At 38.5% G+C, this 17057-nt stretch overlaps 1 pseudogene; it reads right to left on the reverse strand.

Moving 5' to 3' along the window:
- The window catches only part of LOC121745812, a 37650-nt pseudogene extending 27623 nt beyond the window's left edge, over positions 1-10027 (reverse strand).
- Between the last annotated feature and the right edge of the window lie 7030 nt (positions 10028-17057).

Below are 17057 nucleotides of genomic sequence, written 5' to 3' on the forward strand. Positions count from 1 at the left end.
ATGAGACTGATACGGATGCTGGTTGCGGGGAGTGGTTTGGCCAGAATAATAGGGAAGCGGTTAGTGGGGAAATCCCAAGATTATCTCGCCTGACTAGTTAGTTCAATTTGGGAGATTTTATTGTTATTTAAATTATTGTAGATTTGTTTAGCCGCCTATATAAGGTGGGTCAGTAAGAGTAGTTGATATCTTTTGGAGAGATCAATTTTGGAGGGAGTTAATCCGTAGGCGGAGAAATCCTTGGCCTCACGAGAGGAGTGTTTCCTTTCTTTTATCAATCATTCTCTTTGTTTTTCAGTTCCTGTTCTTTTCCAGTTCCATCATTAAAACCGTCAATTATAGTTCCAGATTCTATAATATCCTTCTAAAGCCTTTTATCAAGCACGTCTTGTGCTCATTATTGTCAACAGCCTTTACCTCCTATCAGAGACTCACTAAGTCGATGTGGGACAAAAATAGAGGTTTTCAACACGAAGTAATGAGAGGCAGTTTTTCAAATACATTGGAATGGAGAAATTGCACATATATCAGATTCCTATCATAAATATCGTCTAGACACATCTCAAGTAACACCAATGACCCCTATGTGAGTTTTAAAAGGCCGCTTGGCATTTGTATAGTATTATATTTTCAGCAAGTGTGTTACCTGTGTATTTTTCTCATACTGCTCATTCATTTCCTGAATGTGCCTCTTGAGTGATCTGACCTGTTTAACCATATTTGCAATTTGCATATTTATGCGCTCTTGTTCCCCAGTTAGCTCGAGCTGCTCCTTCACAGCCCAAAAATAAATTTTTACATGTAAGGATCTTAACCACAAAAATAACCCTGTTGTGAAACTCTATATTAGAAATGGGTCACCCCTTAAAAGGCCTTATAAGGGGATGGTTATCCATACTTATATAGATGAGCTAGGATCATCACCAAGTTGATGTGGGACAAGATTTAAGAGTTTCAACACGCCCCCTCACGTGTGGGCCGGAATGACAAATCGGACTTCCATCACATAGGTAGGCAAGAGAAGAAATAAAGAAATAAAATCCATCATCGACTTGGGCCGTGCTAATAACCATAAGTCGATGATGGATTTTATCTCTTTATCTCTTCTTTTGCCTACCCATAATGGAAGTCTGATGTGTCATTCCGGCCTACACGTGAGGGGGAGTGTTAAAACTCTTAAATCTTGTCCCACATCGACTTGGTGATGATCATAGCTCATCTATATAAGTATGGATAACCCTCCCTCTTATAAGGTCTTTTAAGGGGTGAGTGACCCATTTCTAATACTCTAAAAGAGTGAGAACACTAATTATGGTGCTGAATGTAAAAGGAAACAAGTTCAAGCAGTTGCTAAAGTAGATGAGGCAAACAAGTTTTCTTAACGAAACAAGAAAAGGAGAAGATATACACTTGAAGATTTTGTGGAGGCTAACTCCAAAGAACATTTATTTGGCACAAGCAGAAGAACGTGATAGAAAATGAATGCCGAAACTAGAACCTAAGGGAAGTGGGAGATCTAAACAAGACTGCATTTTTCAGCCTTTGATCGTACATAAAATATAGTGGAATACAATTATCATACCATACAAAGACTTTGCTGCAGATCCACCTTCATTCTTCTAACTTCAGATGTTCTTTTTATTTCATTTTTTATTTTCCAATCGATCATTCAGTTCTTCCGTCTTGTGCTGTGATAAGAATGTGGAGTTTTTCTGTTAGCTAAGTCTTTGAATCAAATCTCAGACAAGAGCTCATGTATCTGGCAAAAGAATTTGGCAAAAATGGGGCCAGCCGGATGGGTGCACTAATAGGGTTTAGTGAGTACTCTGAAGAATAAAGGTTTTAGATTCCACTAAATTTTCACAACCATGCCAATGAATGACATCACACCCCAGCTAATTTTCACTACTCAGTGGTAGGAAATTAAACATTAACACAGAAGATTTGCAATGTGTTCAGGCATTTTGGAGACAAATAAACAGACAAAGAATGTATAATGTTATTTCCAGGGGAAAAAGATCTACATACATGATTCTGGTCAATCTTCACTTGACAGCTAGGTATCCTTCCTTTTAGCTTGTCAACCAACTTATGTTGCGCATCAAGTTTTCTATCAGCGTCGTATACCCACGACCAAGCTAGTTTTTTCCTTAATAACTGCACATGTTGTGTTATCTCCTCCATAACTTCCATGTTTTTTATCTTTTCCTGCAATTCATCAAGTTCCTTCTTTGCCAGCCTCAAGGAATCTTCCAAATGACTAACTAGGCCATTTGCATCATTTAATTGCTTTCCAATACCTTTTAGTAGGTCATCCACTTGTTCAAGAAGTGTTGCCTTGTAAAAGAACTGTAAAACTAGTGGTTACACTTATCCAAAATAACGAGATTCAGTTGGCTATGTGGAAGTAACAAATTAACTAATTACAAGTTTATTGTTACCTTGAATTTGTCTTTTTCCCCGAATGTAGAAATTCTCTGCTCTTCTCTTGACCCACGATTGTGCATGGATTCTCTACATCAATCTATATAGCAGAATCACAAGACAGGTCAACCACATGAAAATAAAGATCACAGTATCTCCACAAAACTAAAGGCAAAGAGAGGGGAGGGGATATAAATAATTAAATTAGAGGATATGAAATTATCTAATACTATTGTGTGCCTTTTTGTTCCTAACACACTCATATTTGAGGCATAAGAAGCGGGGCATTTTTCAATATATATTTAAATAGCATAATGATGAAATATTAATTTGAGATGCAGTAATGAACTAATGATATCTCAACAGAATACAATGATAAGTTACACCAAAAGATTGGCTACAAGCAAGCCCAAAATAAAGACACTTCCTAAATTGATAGTCCACGTTAATATGAACATAGGTTCTAAATCTAAGTACTAAAATAAGGAAAGCCAAGCTCATTAATAGATTTGGTTGATAATTTCCATGACAAATAAGTGATTTAGCACATTGATACCTCAAACCAGCTGACCAATTTGTTTGAATTTGAAGTATACCAAATTACAAATCGAATTCTCGTATTAACTAGCACAGTCAAGAGCATACAACTCTGATAGTAGTCGTCATATCTATTGAAGATATAACAAAGAGATCTTACATGTTGCAAACTGAATGTATTTATTTATACTGAAGGATTGCCTATCTCCAGTATCAAACCTTTCTCCTCTTGTTTTCTTTTACTCATTAATGAGGGAAATTTACATTTGATGGGGCTGTAAATACATAATAAATTGCTAAGCTATATGTAGAACTCTGTCACATGCATATCATATGACAGGCATTGTTATACTATCTGAACACTCTGGAAATATCAAAAGGTAAGTTTTCACAGTGTCAGTTCACTGGTGGATTGCTAAGCAGAGTCACACTATGATCCTTAAGAACACTTAATCATGGAAAATCTAGTAAAAATGGTACTCTTATTATCTTCCCCGCATGTAAGAGTACACTATAAGCAGCTCACTGAAGAATTTATGATTGTTGAAGATTAATGTACACAAGAAAATTGAGGGGGGCATGGGGAATGGAAATATTTAGTGACTTTTCTACTTCTAACTATAATTTTACATTGTTCACTCTTACAATACTTGAACTCTCGAAATGAGTAACATATGATTGGCAATATTTTGAATTGGCTTTCCAATGCCTCCATTCAGTGCAGTCTTATTAAATCTACATTTTTCTCAGTTTATTATGGCCGACACACCAGTTTCAGACTGGATCGACATCCCTAAGAGTAAACACAACATCCATAATTGTTATGTCAGTATTCAGTAATCAATGAAAAAATTTCACTCAGTAACAGCACTTACTTCAACTCACCAGACATACAAAAGAGTTGGAGACAAAGGATATTTGTCACATGGTCCTTTCTTAGTAGTACTCCCACTGAGATTTTTTTCCCAACTTCCCATTCAGGCTTCAACAATATACCAATTCAAAAGAGGAACACAACAATTCTTTCCCACCGATCACCATGACAACCATGCTAGTACAAAATCAACATACAAAGGTGGTCCAATCATTGGTACAGTTGAGGATAGCTTTGTAGGTAGCAGATTGATATCTTTCTCTCTCCTCTAGCTAGAAAGAGAGAATGATTCCCTATATTATATCTAATGTAGCAAATCAGTAATTATCAACTGGGAGAGATAGCTGAGCAACTCAAGCTTCAAACATTCCATGAAACACTGCATTATATAAAGCTTAACCAACTAAAAGATATTAACAAAATTTGCATTACTAAACTATTTCTAGGACCTCAAGGACTATAGCCCACAAAGAATACCATACTTTACGGTCAGGTCTGGACATAGTGTGTCAAGATAATGTTATCTCACGCTAGCATTATGGAAGGGTGGAACAAAAACATTGGAAGATATGTCTACACTCAAACATATATTCTTTAAGTTGAGGTACAGTAAGTGCTAATGAAGTTCTCCATTATAGTCCCCTGGTCTCCCTTTCACTCCAAATGTCTACATCAATTTGCTAAGTGAATCAATATAGTTTGATCAATAAACATCAAGTGAGAGCATCCTGAATCAACAAGGCCAGAGTCGAGAACTCAGATAAGGGACAAATAACCAAGTCAATAACTTGTTCATATCAAACCAAAAGGATAGCTTCCCTAAGTTATAAAAGAAGTAAAATTACATAAAAAAATTTGCAGCAGAATCAATTCATCTTTCATGAAATGCATTGCAGAAGTTTGTAGTACTGACATTAAACTAATATACAAGCTCACGAAGATCCTCTTTCTTGGTGCCAATTTTCCTACCTGGATGAGTGAGCAATCAGGATAGCATTCAGATATCTAGTGTGGTCATTAACTAAAGATAGTAAAATATATACTCCATCCGTCCCACTCTAAGCGAAGCATTTCTAATTTTGCACAAGATTTTATGTTTTGATGTTTTATAGTAAAGGAGAGAGAATAAAGTAAGAGAGAGTGATGTTTCTATATTTAGAAATGTGTGATTTAGAATGGAACATCCCAAAAAGGAAAATGTGTCACTTAGAGTGGGACGGAGGGAGTAATATAAAGAGAAACATGCATGAGAATACTAATAAAATTGAAGACTACCAAGATGCCAGAGATTCAAAACGTCAAATGCAAGGAAGCACATCTTACAAAAAGTATTGTTACCTGAGCACTGGGAAAAAAAACAAGACAACAATTTTTCCCTTGGGAGAAAACTAATGTTAACACTTTAATTGTCTTCCTATGTCAAAAAGAAATTTCAGTAGTGTAACAAAGAGCATGTCATAGGTATACTTATAGGTTAATCAATAATAGCTATTGTTAAAATTCTTAATATCTTGTCCCACATCGACTTGGTAACGATCCTAGCTCACCTATAAAAGTATGGATAACCCTCCCCCTTATAAGGCCTTTTAAGGGGTGAGTGGCCCATTTCTAATAGCTATATACATGTATAGATACAGGGACAATAATAAATATTTTAGAAAATATGCATATAGAATAATAACAAGGTAATGGCACTAGTTCTTTTGTAATCTGCACCAAATGTAAGAAGCTAATTTATTTATGAGAAACGATTTCCCAAGGCAAAGCATCAACAAATCTGACAGTTTAAAGAAGGCATTACAAAAGGAGTTTGAAAATTCACAATCACTTTAACTCTTATATATACTCCAATTCTTAAGATATCATTTTAATGGCATGGAGTTTGTAACTTTGGAGTTTGGAGATATTCAACTTTTTCTGGACATATACAAAAAACAGATGTGAGCTTAGAACCAAGTAATGAAACCTCGATTGTTTCTTAATGTGATGCCTCCACTAGCAGATTCTGTAACTTTACGCTCCACAATGATGACGTCTCCATACAATTCATGCTTGAAAGCATCTTCACCTTGATTTTTTATTCAACTTGAACAAGTGCAGAGCTGTACATGAACATAAAAAGGTTTTGTAGCGAGATCAGTATAACAAGAAACAATTCCAAATTGGACAGATGATATTTGATTGCATATAAAAGAATTGATGAGACACGATATTTGATTTGGAACTTGGAAGGCTAAAATTTCAAATCAAACAAGTAGTAGTACTACATATCACACATGCATCTTCGCTAAATTAGAAAAATCTGATTGCGATTTCAAACCTAAACCTAAGTGAAAAAATAAAACAAACCTGCAGCCAGTTTTGATAAAATCCTTAAGAGTATTCGCTCTCTGCGTACCGCGAGCTCGGCAGCCGAATGCTACACAGTGTGCGGTTAATATTGCGCTATTTCCACCTAAATAAACAGGAAAATTAAAAATAGCAACCAAATCAGAGATATGTGTATTTATATAGAGAGTGAGGGGGCGTACTCCCATTTTGACCGGTGATCAAAGTCTCCGAAGTCGATGTCGAGATTGCTGTGGCACATGAAGTTCTCGAGATGGATTCTAGAGATTATACCGGCCGCGAGAGGGGTCGCCGGGGAAGAGAGAGGAGGGCTCCATCAAAAGTATTTTGCGCGGGCACGCTACAAACCGGATTTACTGTGTCAGATTTTAAACTCCATATCTTTTATTTTTATTTTTTATTTAGTGATATCGTATGTATGCATTATTAATAATAATATTAGGTCAATCAATGTTTACCTCCATTTAAATTATTTATGTCAAAAGTAGGGTGAGCCGTGAGCCCAAATTTCTTCAATTAAATCTTGTTGGAGTTCGTTTTGTTGCTCTGTATCACGGGTCAACTCACGAAAGGAACACCATAAACAAGAGGGGAACTAATAAACACGGATTTTACACTTTTTAGAGGCTATACTTGGTTTGAAATGAATGAATATTGATTTGGTCTGTCTTAGTTTATATTTCAAATTTTTGGTGTTTTGATAGTGCGTTTTAAGTTTTGAAGGGAAAAAAAGTACAACTAATGAATTCTGACCCGTCTTCAATGGATACCAACATCTATACTTTTGAAATAGCTTCGCGTGATGAATATCTCGTACACCTGAATTGAATTTTTGTAGATAAAGTAACTGTTTTACAAAAATTGTGCAGTCCAGTCCAGTCCAGTCCAAAAGTTATGGAATTTTGGCAGAAATTCGGGATGTTTCAATATATAATTGTTTGTTAAAGCTAAATCTTTTCCAACTAGAGCTATATCATGCGAAATCCAAAAATACCTAATCAATACCTATCTCAACTCAAACATAGAGATTTGGAACACAATAAATAGTTAACTACCTCATATCGGTTTATAATATCGTATCTCTAAATCAGCTTTTCATACTAAATTCATTGAAGAATCATAAGATCCAAAGAGATTTTGAGGAAATTAGAATACGGCTTAATTGACAAGTGATGTTTTTAATTGTGGTTTTAATTTATTTGTTAGTAGATAGCAATATTCTTACTCCATCCGTGTCATAAAAATATGAGCATTTTCATTTATGGAAAGTTGTCCCAGCCCATTACTCATGTGTATCAATTTATTTACAACTTATACCACTATGATTAATCACTACAACTCATTAAACACTAATAAATGTGGGTCTCACTATTCACCAACACTATTTTAACTATCATTCTCTTCTTATATCTTACTTTACCAATTGTGCATTAATTTTTGTGTCATTTCAAATGCTTTTATTTTTATGAGACTGTGAAAGTATAATCTTAGGAATTGAAAGTAATTGATTCCAATGTAAGAATTTTTTTATTGTTTAATGTTGATCTAGTTCTGCCTTGATTATTCACAAGCTTTTATTCAATCATTGGCTATTACCTTTATTTATACGGATCATTGATCAATGATAACTTTGTCTGTACTCCCTTCTTCCCATTCAAAATAAAGTATTTTTAATTCGCCACAGGATTTTATGTATTATTATTTTGTGAGTAAAATAGAAAGAATAAAATAAGAGAGAGAAAAGTAAAGACAGTGATGTTTATGTATTTAGAAACGTGTCAATTAAAATAGGACATCCCAAAAAAGAGAAATATGTCACTTAGAGCATCTCCAATGCACGGATGTCCCACTCGGACATCCACTAGGACTTCCCAAAAACACCTCCTGCCACGTCACTAGGACTTCCCATCCCACTGCCACGTCACTAGGACTTCCCCTGCACAATCCGCCCTTCCCATCGCTCTTCCCACTAGGACTTCCCGCAATAAAAAAAATCACAAATTCACAAATAAAGCAATTTACGTTTACGGAAATAAAATTTCAACACGAATACGAACGGGAAAAATTAACAACTTCATTAAGAAAAAACATACATGATTCGAAAAAAAATAGTAATAAAACAAAAAAAATTAATCACATCAACGTCAACCCCTCCGCGTCCAAACCTCTTCGATAATATCGTGCTGAAGTCGAACATGGGCATCTGTTTGCAGCATGTCGGCAAATGCACGCATCCGCTCGACCTCTCCATGAGGTACCCCCATATTCACATACGCGGTGGCCACGCCGTGACTTGTCACGGCACCCGTATCATCTTCATTGGTCCACTGAGTCAGTTCCAGACCTCTCCATGAGGTACCCCATCTGTTAACACAAGTGGTGCGAATGAAATGAAGTTCAACGAGCCGTGTATATAGAGTTTTAAAAAAATAATAATAATACCGGACGTCCGCCCGCCCGCCCGTCGCTCGGACGTCTGAGGACATCCGACGTCCTTACGGGACGTCCGTATCCGAGTTGCTTCGTTACAATGGCGGACGTCCCGGACGTCCGCAATTGGAGATGCTCTTAGAGTTGGAGTATACCAGATTCATTACAAGGCTGTCGATACACGATGGAAATAATTAACATAACTAATCAATAAGTACGATGGAAATAATTAACATAACTAATCAATAAGGTATCTACTTGAGATCGAACCTAGGATAATAGATGTGTCTTTGTTGTAAAATTTGAACAACACTTTATACAACATAACTTCATTCGTGTCACAAAGTGTTGAGCGAACACCGCCCATTTTTCCCATGTTTGTCGCCTTCCATTTAACTTTAAACTTCAATGTGTTTTGTCCAATCCGACTACTGATTTTCAACTCTTCTCTTTCATTTGCCAACAATATAACCTTCCATTGGCGGACACACATAAGCCTAAGGGAGGGCTTAAGCCCTTCCGTCCTTCCCAAACTATTGTTTTTTAAAATTTTCTAGTTGTATAATATTAAATTTTTGTTACTATTTTGTGTAAATTAATATGCAAAAGCCCTTACCAAAATGACAAAGTACAAAAAGATTATTATCTCGCACAAAATTTGAATATATAGCCCCTACAATGACAATTTTCTACGTCCGGCCTTCTACAAAGCCATTACGTTAGTTTTAGTGTAATGGCACATTGACTAGCATTTCTACCTTATTAACATCATTAGTTTTAAGAGTAATACTCCTACCGTTCTATAGTAGTGGATGCGTTTCTTTTCGGCAAGCGATTTAAGAAAAATTGTGTTAAATAAGTTAAGTAAATGAAGAATAAAGTAGGAAATGAAAAAGGTAGAGAGATTAAGAAAGAATAAGGTAAGTGATAAGAAATGTGTTGACTTTTTCATAACTTCATCAATATTGAACGTGAACTGCTCTTCATTGAAGTCCAACCTGTTCGTCCCATTACGGACGTCTATTATGGTGCTGGCCATAGACAGGAACGACCTTCCCAGAAGGACCCCACTCGACTCCCTTGTTGCCGGCTCTGTCATCTTGATTACGAAAAAATCGGCTGGGTATAGAAATTTATTCACCTCACGATCACGTCTTCCAGAATTCTCTCTGGGTGAATACACGATCAGTCGGCCAACTGTATCATTATATCAGTATCGATGAGCTTAGCCTCTCCCAGCTTTTTATAAATGGAGTACGGCAGAACATTGATAGACGCCCCCAAATCGCACATCGCGTGCTCCACTTGAATATCTCCGATTGAAATCGGGAGTGTGAACATTCCCGGATCAGTCTTCTTAGAGGGGAAATCACTCCGCTGGATCACTGCGGACACATTCTCATCTGCAATCATTCTGCCCTCCTCAGTGACCTTCCCTACCAGGTAGTCCTTGATGAATTTACTAATCGAGGGCATCTTTAATGCCGTTAAGAGCGGCACCTTGACCTCCACATTTGTTGAACATACTCGCCACGTCAATCGTGGCATCTTTCTTCCTGGTCACCATTCCACGGTATGGATATGGCTTGACCTTCTCTGCTTCCGCTTCTTGGCTTTCTTCTGATGATTCACCTCCCACTTTTGCTTTGCCTGTTTCTCTCCCTATTGCTAGATCCGCTCCACTGGATTCGTCTTCATCTTCACGGCTCTGTCCCGACATAGACGCCGAAGACATCACAGGTGGGCTGGGGCTCTGATAAACCTTCACTGACCTCAGGGAGACTTCGCTAATGTTCTCACGACCAGGTGATTGCACAGTGGCAGGGATCTTTCCTTCGTTGCCTCTCAGCTCTCCCAGCGACATCGCAACTTGAGACAGTTGTTTCGTAAGCATATCCAACGTTGCCCTTTGCTCCTTCTGAGCCTTCTGAATTTCCCGCATCGCATCATTAGGAAGGTGTAGGACTATCATATCTCCTTGACCTTCGTTGGGGTGCCGATTATATCTTTGATTTGAGGGCCCCCCACCGTGGTTGGGCTGTGGTTAGTCGGACTGCCCAGAGTGCTCTTGCTGGTACTGTGGCTAGTTGTGCTGTTGGTTCCCTGGGTGATGTTGGTTGCCTCTTTGATGTGGCGGGACATAACTCACCATCTGGTTGTTCAGGTGCCTTCCCTAGTTGCTTGTCTAGGGGCCTTGATGTCTGTACCCCCAGTTTCCTTCATTCTGTCTACTTGACCAGTTGGGCTGTCCTCCACTGGACCAGTTCCCTTGAGGTCCACTTGACCAACTTGCCTGACCTCCCTGCATTCGGTTCCCTCCGTTGTTGGATCTTTCTTGGTTCCGAGCGGCCCAGTTGGGCTGCCCTTCAGAGGGTTGTATCTACTGTGTCGATGGTTGAGGCGGATGGCTTTGATTCTGACCAGTCCACCTGAAATTGGGGTGGTCTCTCCACGGGGCATCCCTTTGCTTCCCCTGGATCCAGTTGCCACTCTCGTTCCAGTGGCCGACAGCATTCACCTGAGGTTGCGGCTCCACTTCAGGCGGAAACTCATAATAATAATAGTGGTGCTCCTCGGGCGGTGGCGGTGGCGGTGGCGGCACAAATTGTTTCTCCTTCGGTGCAGGCCGTAGAGGTGTTCTAGACTTTTCTACTGCCTCTAGCAGTTTCTTCTCCATTTGCTCGAATCGAGCCTCCAACTTCTTATCACTGCGCGCCTCTGCTGCGTGCATTGCACCTCTTTTGTACTGGCCACGGGACGTCTCATACGATCGCTTGGCTTCGATAAGTCTCTCCAGGATACTCTTTGCTTGGCTGAATGAGGTTTTTGAGAAATCCCCTTGAGCTGCTAGGTTGAGATCTTTCTTGCTATCCACTGTGAGTCCGGCGTAGAAGGTTGAGTATATCTCCATCTCTCCCATCTTGTGGTTGGGGCATGCTTGAAGCAGCCCTTAGAATCTATCTCATTACTGGCCGAGGGGCTCATCATACTCCTGTCTGGCCTTGTAATCTCCCGCTTAAGGGCACTCGTCTTCGACGCTGGGAATAAGCGATATAAAGATATCATTCGGAACTCGGCCTAGGTCCTGATCGATCCTTCTGGCAACCTTGACAGCCAGACCCCCGCATCGCCCTTCAAGACGAAGGGAATAGCCTTCATCCTATAATCTTCGGACGTGGATCCAGCCGGCACAGGCTGAATATCACAGTATCTGCAGAATTCCTCCAGAAAGGCGTAAGGACACTCCTTCGAAAGGCCATAGAAATTGGACAAAACGGCCAGTACTCTTGATTTGATTACGATGGTCCGCATCCCATGAGTAACAGCAATGGCATGGGTGGGCTCCTTTTCATCATGAGCGTGCAGAGAGCCAATTCCTGTGTCGTTTTCGACGAGGGCCATTTTTGCTTCTGCTTGTTCAAGTGGTGGTGGCTGGGGTGGGGCGTTCTGTTCTCCTTCTTCTTCACTGGTCAGTTGATCAGCGGCTACTGCTGCTGCTAGTGCGGCTCTGTATCGAGTGGTAACAACACCGGCTTCCTAGACTCGGCAATGAGCGTTAGTGTCTCTGTATATATGAGGATGATTCCAGTGTCCACCACGTCAGTACCTTCTCATGAACAGAAAGAAAAACAAATGAGAAAAGAAAGAAAAAATAAAACTATTTACACCTATGCACTACACACAAACATAAAATAACACCATGCTTCCCCGGCAACGGCGCCATTTTGGTGGGTACGAACGCGGAATGATTTGGATTAATCAAATTATATAGAAGATAACCAATCGGATGGATCAGCTAGCAAATATCGTTGCCACTTGATCAAGGCGTTCTCGCTCTCGCTCGCCACCAATGTAATTTATAACTCCCAGACTCGCACTACTTTAACAGTAAAGCGGCAAGTACGGGGTCGATCCCATAGAGAAACAGGTGTATCGAGTGTGTGAGTAGTGAACAGGGTTCGGCTGCTGCCACGCTTTAGTTTAGGAGTTTCTAAGCTACTGGATTTACGCTAGGCAAAATGTAAAATATCTACTTGATCAAGTTACTCATCATGCTGACACAATTTAACGAATCAAGTAAGCGACAGGCGGAAATAAGATCTTAACTACCTAGGCATGCTACGAAAAACACAAACACTTTTCCATTCAACATAATAAAGATTCGGACAATTAATCGAAGACTTAAAAGCGAAACTGAACTGGAATAGTAAACAAGATGACGAAAACAAAACAACTTTGACTTTTATAGCTCAGAACAGTGCGGTGAACATGCGGAATACAAAAAGATCGTTTCTTTAACTACGGAATTAAACTAAGCTATGAACTTCGGAAAATAAGAAAGCGAGTAAAGCCTTATCGGTCGGAAACTTCGAGAAGACGCCGAATAGATATTGAGTATTCTGTCGCGCTCCCTTCGGTCGCTCTATTTCTGACTGAACCTTTCTCTAACTAAGCTATCTCGGAACTGAAAACTAAACTAAAAAAAGAAACTAAAAGGAAGATGCTGAAAAAGAAAATCCCTCATTATGGTGGCACATCCTCTATTTATAAGTTCGCCGCAATGACCTCCAGCTGGATAACGATCTCGGAAGAGGATATTCACTCACGCTGTGATCGAGCGTCTCATCGATTGATACGTGCCTTCCTTCTAGAATGACGTCGCGCCTCAATAACAGAATGATGATTCAGCTCCGTCCTTGCGTCTTGCGTTTCAGCACGTGCTCCCTTCTAGAACGTCGTCCTTGATAACAGAATGATGATCATCATCCAGCTCATTAGCCTCACGTGTCCTTCTTCTAGAATGCAGTGGTCCCCGCCTAACTGCTTGATCACCCCCTTGATCATTTCACCTGATTTTTGGCATTTTTCGCCTTTTGTACCAACTTGATCAGCTTGGCCTTGTTGCCTTGGTCAAGCGGCATTCCTGCACAATTAACACTTACTTTGCGCGATAAACTGATCAAGTAGCATACAATTTACCCCTAAACCGATGCATGAAATAGGCCTTATCACGGGCCGGCAAATGGGCGTCACGCATGGCGCCGGAGAGCGCCACGTCGCGCAAGCGCGTGGCAAGACAGCCCGCGAGGTGTCTCGGTGGAACGGCGTCTCGGCAAGACCGGGACAAGACGGGGCGCTGCAACGCATCTCGCCGCCGTCTCATCTCGACGGGACGAGATACGAGCCACCTGCGAGACGCGTTGCGGGTGGCCTAACTAGGGATGGAATCCCCTGCTGTGCAAAATGCCACAACAGGGGGTGTTGTGGTGATCTACACCATAAATTAATTTCCTCTACTTGTATTATTATTTTTCATGTAAAAAATCAATGGTTAGATTCACCACAGCACCCTGCTGTGGCATTTTGCACAGCAGGAATCCCATCCCGCCTAACTATTGAGTCTGAAGAAAAGACTAATAATGCAATGAGATCTTTTCCAAATAAAGCATTAGTTAAGCAATGGCTGAAAAGTACTAGTACATGTCATGAATTTGTTGAAAGTAATCTAATTTTTATATACAATGATGTTGGAAATTTTTTGGACACGTCACCGGTTAATGGGATGGGCTAATATGTCCAAACTTCCTCTTTAATTTAATTATTTATTGTATTTAAGACATAAATATTTAATTAAGTTGGCTACTTACTTTAATTAATTAATGTCTTATATTAAGAGTGGTTTGCTTCAAAACATTACTTCCTCCGTTCATAAAAAAATAATCTTATTTGTGGATGACACGATTTTTAATGAGAAATTGGTAAAGTAAGAGATAAAATAAAAAAATAGGTAAAGTATGAGATATAAACTTTCCATTTTTAGAAATTAGACTATTTTTCGTGGACATCCTAAAATAGCAAAATGAGACAGGACGAAGGGAGTATTTATTATTTATAAAATAAATTCTAACAAATAGGATTTCCGAATAATAAAAAAAAATTCTAAACACCTCTTGAAAATATTATCAACTTAGACTCGTCTAAAACATGATTCAATGCAATAACAATTCTAGTAATACTAGACGTTAATTAACACTGCTTGGGTAATGAAAATCTAGCACATATTTATAAGTCAAAACAATGCATTATTGATATCATATGTTCAATGTTATACACAAAAATTAAGAAATAAGTAACAATCACCGAGACTTCATCTTTTAGTAAATAGCAACTAAGATTAGCCTCACTCTTAGACTTGTCTCATCAGTGTTGTTAGTTTCCCTAGACAAGGAAAATTTTAGACCGACACTGCAACATTTCACGATAGGTAATCAAAGTCTATCTACGCTGTGAAATACTCCCTCCGTCCCACAAGAGTATGCGTTCTTTCCTTTTTAATCTGGCCCACAAGAGTATGCACTTTCTACTATTTTATCTCTATTGAGGTGGAACCTATTCTCTACTAACAATACTTTAATTACTTTTTTTCTTTCTATTTCTTTAACTTTACCAATCATGCATTAAAACTCGTGTCAAACCAAAGGTGCATATTTTTGTGGGACGGAGTAGTACTATTTTACTTTTTCAGGAACTAAGTGAGTCATCTACTGTGATGACTTGTTACACTACTTAGTCTACAATGTAAAAGACTTAGACTCGTTTGCTTTTAGACATAAATGCATGTAAAACACAACATAAATGAAAAGCAAAACACAATGCGAGAAAAATATTTCTTCTTAATGGATATAGAGTTTTACATATACACACAACTCAAAACATGTTTTACGGTATATGAACCCGAACACCACCCTATTAGGTTTTCAGATTATATAGCTATGGTTAATTCATGTTAAAAAAAATTTGGGTTATAGATAGTTAACCCTAACCCCAAACTTTCATGTTCATGTTAATCCGTTAGACAATTAAACTAAAGAAATATACTCCCTTTGTCCTTGAAAAGTATGAACTAGTGATCGCTCGTATTTGTTGCACTTTATTTTGGATCATTTTGAGCTTAAATTGGATTTAATATACACTTTTTGTATGTTTTGGTGTAGAAAATTGAAGAAATATAAGTGGAAGCATGGGAGAGCAATGATAGCTAAATGTGGAGCAAAAAAATCATAAAAAAAAAGAAAATTGAAGGACTAATCTGCAATTTGCAAAGAAAGGAAGGATTGAAGACTCATTTCATAGGAGTCTTGTGACCTAGCTCAAGAAGGAGCCGCCACTTTAAAAAAAAAAGAAAAAAAAAAGGGCAGATTCAGAGAGGATCCCACGCAGAATTCACATCATCTCACACCACAATGGAGAGGATTTTCTTAGACAATGGTTGAAGATTCATTTCACGCTGCTACTGTCTGCAAAGGATTTTTGCTGCAATTCAGAAACTATGGGATAGAAGACACTCATTTTATTGCTTTATTTTACTTCATTGTTCGACTACTGCAGTTATTTCTGGGAATTTCAGCTCTTATTTTAGCTTAGTGCAGATTTAGTTTTCCCTTTAGCTTTGTTTCCTGCCATTTTCCAACTCTTCTCCAGATTGCATAATGGTGTTTAGATAATTGATAGCTACTGTTCCATTAGTTCAGTTTCTTTTCGAATTTGAGTAGTCCCATTTGATTTCCTTTTTTTTCCTTCCAGTTAATGAGTTTTGTTTGAGTTCTTGTTGTCATTTGGCTATTTCATTATCTCATTCCAGTTGAAGGTTGATTAATAGCATTTCATTTGTTAGAAGGTTCATTTAATTTCATGAATGAGTTAGTTTGTTTTAAAACTCAAGTCTAGTGATTCTAGACTTGGGTAGTCGAGATTTTGTTCAGCATGATATGATGGAGTTTACATTAGTTTAGTGTTTATTTAATTTCTAGTTAAGGTGCTCTTTAGAAGGGGGTGTAGTTATTTAATCTTCTCTAGTCTAGTATATTAAAATGCATTTTTTTAATTTGTTTAAGGCCTTAGTTTGCGTAAGAATTGTTGATCTAATTTAGAGTAGTCTATTAGTTAATGTAAGCAAAACCGATTTCATTCCCTTTTCGAGCTCAAACAACCTCTGCAAATTTTTAGACTACACTCATGTAATCATGCTTCATATGGTTTTCAAGCTCTCTGTTTCAAAGTGCTGTTCAGTTCTCGTGCAATCATGCTGACTAGGTTAGATTTAGTTTAAGCACTCAAACTCAGTTTTTTCATGTTTAAAGTTCAAGTTTCCCATTTTAGTGTTTAGGTCCATGTTCAAGTGCTTAAGGCGTGGTGGCTAACACCAACCCCGTGTCGTAGAAACGATCTCGAGTAGGTCCCCTAGTCTCTGTGGTTCGACCCCGCTCTTGCCGCTTATACTTTGTAATATTAGTTGCAAAAGTGGGAAACTATAAATCTTGTAGAATGAGGGACACGTGCACACGACACACGTGCAAAAATCATGTCTTCAAATAGCGCCGTTGCCGGGGACTATGGTGTTATCTACTTGATTTTGTTTCTATGACACTGTAAATAGCTTTTG

The sequence above is a fragment of the Salvia splendens genome, chromosome 8, assembly GCF_004379255.2.
Source record: "Salvia splendens isolate huo1 chromosome 8, SspV2, whole genome shotgun sequence".
NCBI lineage: Eukaryota > Viridiplantae > Streptophyta > Magnoliopsida > Lamiales > Lamiaceae > Salvia > Salvia splendens.